This window comes from Sorex fumeus, unplaced genomic scaffold, assembly GCF_029834395.1.
Source record: "Sorex fumeus unplaced genomic scaffold, SorFum_2.1 ptg000131l, whole genome shotgun sequence".
Taxonomy (NCBI): Eukaryota; Metazoa; Chordata; class Mammalia; order Eulipotyphla; family Soricidae; genus Sorex; species Sorex fumeus.
Window position 1 is genome coordinate 15,819,519 of NW_026606188.1, and position 6,329 is coordinate 15,825,847.

Below are 6,329 nucleotides of genomic sequence, written 5' to 3' on the forward strand. Positions count from 1 at the left end.
ATTCAAGTGTAATCATCGATTCAGGTTGTTAGGCATTCAAATGAATCAGTGCTCATGGCCAAGTTCATGTTGACAAGGACACTGACACCACTATTGCCTCTTTTGTTGCATGTTCTGAGGAACAGTTCTCCATTTTCGAAATGGCATAATGTGATCAATGCCTTCTCCTCTTGGTCAGATTATTGATGTCATACTTGATCTTTCAAGCTTGCACCATCGGGTCCTCTATGGATGCTTCTGATGCCAGTGTACGTGCATTGAAAGTAGAGAGAGTCATTTTAGTCCTTCGTTTTGGCAGCCTAGTTCCGCCCTGAGATTTTATTAGAGTCTTCTTGCTCATCTTTCTTAATGCTGCCATATTGGGCGCTCTTTCAGGGTCAGGGGAATGAGACCCATTGTATTTACTGTTTTTGGCATATTGAATACCCCATGACTAGCTTTCCAGGCTCTGCCATGTGGGCATGATACTCTTGGTAGCTTGCCGGGCTCTCCAGGAGGGATGGAGGCTTTTAGGGAGGCCTCTAATCACCCTTAAAGGTGTTCCCATGGTTCAAACTATATTTGAATCCCATCAAATATGGTGTGGTAATAATAAAAAATGGGTACTAAGTGTCTTATGATGTGCCAGCCAATGTCGTATTTATCTGACTCCAGGAGGGTGGGTCTTCTGGGTGTGATCCCTGGGTCTACTACTCAGCCGCTGCCATGCTCCAGGCCACTTTCTGGACTGCTTGGACCTAGCATCATGCATGAGTGAAGCCCCATAGAACCAGGTATAGCAGAACTTTGTGACCTTGGACTCCAGACTCAACGAGATGTGGAAATAAAGATCCTGTGCCTGCTTCTACCATGCAATACATAATAAAATATAAATATATTAAAATATAGGATAAGAAAAAATACTTTTATTCTATAGGAAAAACAAGAGCTTAAGGGTCTGGGGTGTGGTCAGAGACCAAGTATCAAAGGAGAGAAAAGTAATTAGGAAAAAGAATTCAACAGAGAACTGTAGATGCTAGTCTTTGAGTTTGTAGCAGAATAATTAAAAAGGAGAAAACTTGGACTGGAGCAACAATACAGCAGGTACAGTGTTTGCCTTGCAAGTGGCAAACCCAAGTTTTTACCAAGACATTTAATCCTTCCTCAGTGATGAACAATTAATTAACAAGTCTAATTACTGTAATGATTTTTTTCCAACAAGTCTTGAAAGCAAGACTGAAAATGACCCAACAATTTCCAAATTTTATGGAGTTTTTACAAACTGTATAAAAACCTCAAGAATATAAATATGGGTGGGGGGCTAGGTTGTTCAAGTGGTAGGAGCACTTGTCAATTGTATGCAAGTTTCTGAGTTCAGTTCCCAGAATTGAAAGTTCCACAAGCATCATCTAAGCATGGAAGCTGAGTTCTGCACCACTAGCCCTATCATCACCAGCTGTGGAACTAGGCTTCTCAAAGACCCTTGGGAGTGTTCCTATAATAAATAAGGTAAAGGGCCAGAAACATAGCATTGCAGATAAGACATGTGTCTTACTGAAGCTGACTTGGTTTCATCCTAGGACCACACCTGGTTCCTCAAGCTCTGCCAGGAGAGATCCCTGGGTGTAGCCAAAATTCAAATAAATAAATTTAAAAAATGATAAAATCATTCTGAGGAGAAAAGTGAATATGTACAGAAATTAAAACAATCTAGGTCTCAGCAAAGCAAAATTCACAATGTCATACAGTAAGACTTGAAGAAAGTAGAAAAATACAGCCCATATTGAGGAGGAAAATGAATCATACATTTAACATGCATAGAAGTTAAACAAAGCAAGAATTGACACTAAAACAATTTTAATTACTATTTTAATATTTCTAAAACACGCAAGGATTACATAAGGATACAAATCTATCTTTCAGAAACAAAATGTATGAGATGTACAAAAATGCACATGAAAGAAAATACTGTGAAAGCATTAATGGGAGATTAGATATTATTGAAGAAAACTAAACTTAAAGACACTCACTCGTGACAGAAATATCTAAAGTGAAATACAAAACAAATAGTAATTAAATATTTAAAAACTGAACCAGTCGGCATTCCCACCAGCAGTGAAGGAGAGTCCCTTTCTCGCCACATCTGCACCAACAGTTGCTTTTGGTCTTTTGGATGTGGACCAGTCTCTGTGGTGTGAAATGATATCTCGTTGTTGTTTTGATCTGCATCTCCCTGATGATTAATGATGTAGACCCTTTTCTCATGTGCCTTTTAGCCATTCGGATTTCTTCTTTGAGAAAGTTTCTGTTCATTCCTCGCCCCATTTTTTGATGGGGTTGGATGTTTTCTTCTTGTGGAGTTAAACCAGTATTTTGTATATCCTTGATATCAACCCCTTGTCACATGTGTATCCAGATAATATTCTTTCCCATTCTGTAGACTATCTTTGTATTTTGATCACTGTTTCTTTTGAGGTACAGAAGCTTCTTAGTTTAAGATAGTCCCATTTATCTATCTCTGTTTTCACTTGCTCGGCCAGTGGCATGACATCTTTGAAGATACCATTAGCTTCAATGTCATGGAGGGTTTTGCCAACTTTGTCTTCAATGTACCTTATGGAATCCGGTCTGATGTTGAGGTCTTTAATCCATTTTGATCTTACTTTTGTACTTGGTGTTAGAGACAGATCTGAGCCCACTTTTTTGCTTGTAGCTGTCCAGTTCTGCCAGCACAAATTGTTAAAGAGATTTTCCTTGCTCCACTTCACATTTCTTGCCCCTTCTCAAAGATTAGATGATCATATGCTTGGGGGAGGATGTCAGTATATTCGATCCTGTTCCATTGGTCTGCAGCTCTGCCTTTGTTCCAGTTCCATGCTGTTTTAATTATTACTGCTTTGTAGTAGAGTTTGAAGTTAGGGAGGTTGATTCCTTTCATTTTCTCTTTCCCCAAAATTGCTTTAGCTATTCGTGGGGATTGACTGGTTCAGCCCTTTTGGAAAACAGTATGGATGATCCTCAAAAAATTAGAAATTAAACTCCCATTTGACCCAGCAATACCATTCCTGGGAATATATCCCAGAGAGGCAGAAAAGTATAGTAGAAATGACATCTGCACTTGTTTGTTCATTGCAGCACTCTTTACAATAGATAGAATCTGGAAAAAACCTGAATGCCCAAGAACAGATGACTGGTTAAATAAACTTTGGTACATCTACACAATGGAGTACTATGCAGCTGTTAGAAAAGATGAAGTCATGAAATTCATATACAAGTGGTACTACATGGAAAGTATCATGCTAAGTGAAATGAGTCAGAAAGAAAGGGACAGACATAGAAAGATTGCATTCATCTGGGGAACATAAAGTAACAAAATAGGAGACTCACACCCAAGAATAGCCGAGATAAGTACCAGGAGGATTACTCCATTGCTTTGAGGACAGTCGCACATGCTAGGGGAAACAGCAGCTCAGATAGAGAAGGGAGCACCAAATAAAGGGAGGTTCCTCTCAGGATGGGAAATGCGTAATGAGAGTATACTATAGACAGAACAAGATTGCCACTCAATGTCTCTTTTGCAAACCACAGCACTCAAAATGAGAAAGATAAAAAAAAAAGGGAATGCCCTGCCACAGAGGTAGGGCGGGACAGGGAGATGGGGGAGGGAGGGATACTGGGACTGGTGGTGGTGGAGAATGGTGGAGGGAAGGGTATTCGATCATTGTATAACTGAAACTCAAGCACAAAAATGTGTAAGTCTACAACTGTACCTCATGGTGTTTCACTAATAAAAATTTAAGAAAAAAAATTTAAAAACTGGGTCAGAGAGATAGTACAGCAGGCAGGGCACTTGCCTTGCAGGCAGCTGACCATGGTTTGATCTCTGGTACTCCATATGGTCCCCTGAGTATGCCAGGAGTGATTTCCGAGCACAAGTAAGAGTATGTACTGAACACTGCTAGGTGTGGACACAAAACAAACAAAAATAAAATAATAGAAATAATTAAAATATTATCAGTGAAATTTAAAACGTTTAAGAAGAATCAAGGAGTTAAAAAAGATACAAAAATATATGTTCACTTGATAACTTGATCACTTGATATCTCATTACTCACCAAGTTGCTCGAGTGGGCGCCAGTAACGTCTCCATTCGTCCCTGTAACATGCTAATGTAGCCCAATGGCATTCGCTCATTCTAGGAACACGGACAGCCTCAAACCGATCGTTCAGGGTCTTGACGAAGAAGTCTGACCATCTCATAGGTGGGCAGCCACGCAATCTTTTGACATCCTGGGGAATCCAGTCGGTAATGGCTCTAGTCCAGCAGTCATCTCCAAATCTCATTACGTGTCCAGCCCATCTGATTTTCAATGCCTTGGCAAACGAGACAGTGTCCCTGATTCTTGACCATCAATAGAGGTCGGAACTCCGGATTCTTTCTCTCATTTGAGTGAAGCATGATACTCCAAGCATAGCTCTTTCTATTCCTCTTTGGGGGACCCAAATAGCATTCTCATCTTGTTTTCATAGGGCCCAGGTCTCTGAGGCATATGTTAATGCAGGAAGGACAGTGGAATAGAATAGGTGTGCCCAGAGCCAGAGGTTCTTTGTACTCTTAGCTATTTCTTCAACGCTCTTGAAGGCTTTCCAAGCCGCTCTCTTCGTCCTGCGCAACTCAGGTGCCAGGTCATTCGTCATGTTGACTTCTCGGCCTAGGTTATGCAACACATAACTGTTGCATTTGGAGATGTTTGTCCCATTGAGAATGAATGGAATGTCAGGAACAAGAACGTTTCTCATAAACACTGTCTTGGTGAGATTCATCTGTAGTCCAACCTTTCCACACTCATGGGTCGAAGTCGGCCAGCATTTATGCCACTGGGCTAATGTTTGGTGTTATTAGAATGATGTCATCAGCAAAGTGAAGGTGGTGTAGTTGCCGAGCATCTATCATCACTCCCATTCCTTCCCATTCCAGTTGTTGCATGATGTTCTTGTGGGTGGTACTGAAGAGTTTTGATGAAATGGTATCTCCTTGCCGAACCCCTCTCTTGATGTCAATGATCACCTCCCTGTAGAATGGTGAGATCCTGGTAGTGAATCTGCATTACAGCTCGTGGAGTATCCTGATGTATTGACATTGAATGCCCTGTTTGGCTAGGACCTCGATGACCGCTTCAGTCTCAACAGAATCAAAGACTTTCTTTAAGTCAATGAACATTAGGCAGAGCGGCATCTTGAACTCCCGAGAAACCTCAATAAGTTTTGTTGTCGTGTGGATATGGTCGATTGTGCTAAACCTTTTTGGAAACTGGCTTGCTCTCATGGTTGTCCTTCATCTAGTGTTCTGCCAATCCTTTCAGGATGACTCAAGTGAATAGCTTGTAGATGACAGACAACAGGCAAATCAGCGATAGTTGCCAATGTTGTGGATGTCTCCCTTCTTGTACAGTAGTACAGTCCTGCTGGTTTTGCATTGGGACGGAACCTTATATTCAGACAGGTAGCATGTGAAGAGCCGAGCCAATGTATTGATGAGTACTGATGGCAGGTTCTTCAGATGTTTGGGTCTGATCTTGTCTGGGCCAGGTGCTGTTTGCTTCTTTACCGATGAAATGGCGTTTCGGATTTTGGAAGGGAGAACGTTGGGAATGCCATATTCGTCCCGCGGAATTTGGTATGTTGGCAGGTGGACATGGCTATCAAAGAGATCCAAGTAGAAGTCATGGATAATCTTCCCCATTGCCCTTCTGGAAGATGTGATAGATCCAACAGGACATTGTATATGTTCAGAAACAATAAAAATTTATAAAGTTAATACAAACCAAATTCTCATCACTCCAAGAAGCTTATGAAGCATAAGAAATGAAAACTGTGCTCGTTTCGGCAGCACATATACTAAAATTGGAACGATACAGAGAAGATTAGCATGGCCCCTGCACAAGGATGACATGCAAATTCATGAAGCGTTCCATATTTTTTGTGGATAAAATCAAAATTTTAAGTTTGAAGAAATGTTTTCAATAAATATCATGTCTTTTTTTAGAAAAAATGAAAACTGTTCTCATCAATCCTTATAATAATCAAATTTCTTAAAACCAGAAAGATCTTAAAACACATCCAAGGAGATAATAAAAGTCTTTGAAATGATCTTTTTAGAACTTCCTCTTCTTTCTTAGCACTATGGTTTTCTTCATTTGACCAGTTCCTCTGTACTTTCTGTACATTTTTCCATTAAAATACATATTATTGTCTATTAAATAGAATGAATTTAGTATTAAATATATTTAATTTGTGATTTCTATCTGCTGCTTAGGCAGCAGAGTAGAAAGAAACCTTGCAACGATTTT

The 6,329-nt window shown here is 40.1% G+C and overlaps 1 non-coding gene across 1 annotated transcript; it reads left to right on the forward strand.

Annotated features, from left to right (window-relative positions):
* Window positions 1-5,853: 5,853 nt before the first annotated feature.
* On the forward strand, window positions 5,854-5,960 carry LOC130015837 (U6 spliceosomal RNA). The gene has a single exon (XR_008791158.1). It is a non-coding gene; the product is annotated as a U6 spliceosomal RNA (small nuclear RNA).
* The last annotated feature ends 369 nt before the right edge of the window (window positions 5,961-6,329 follow it).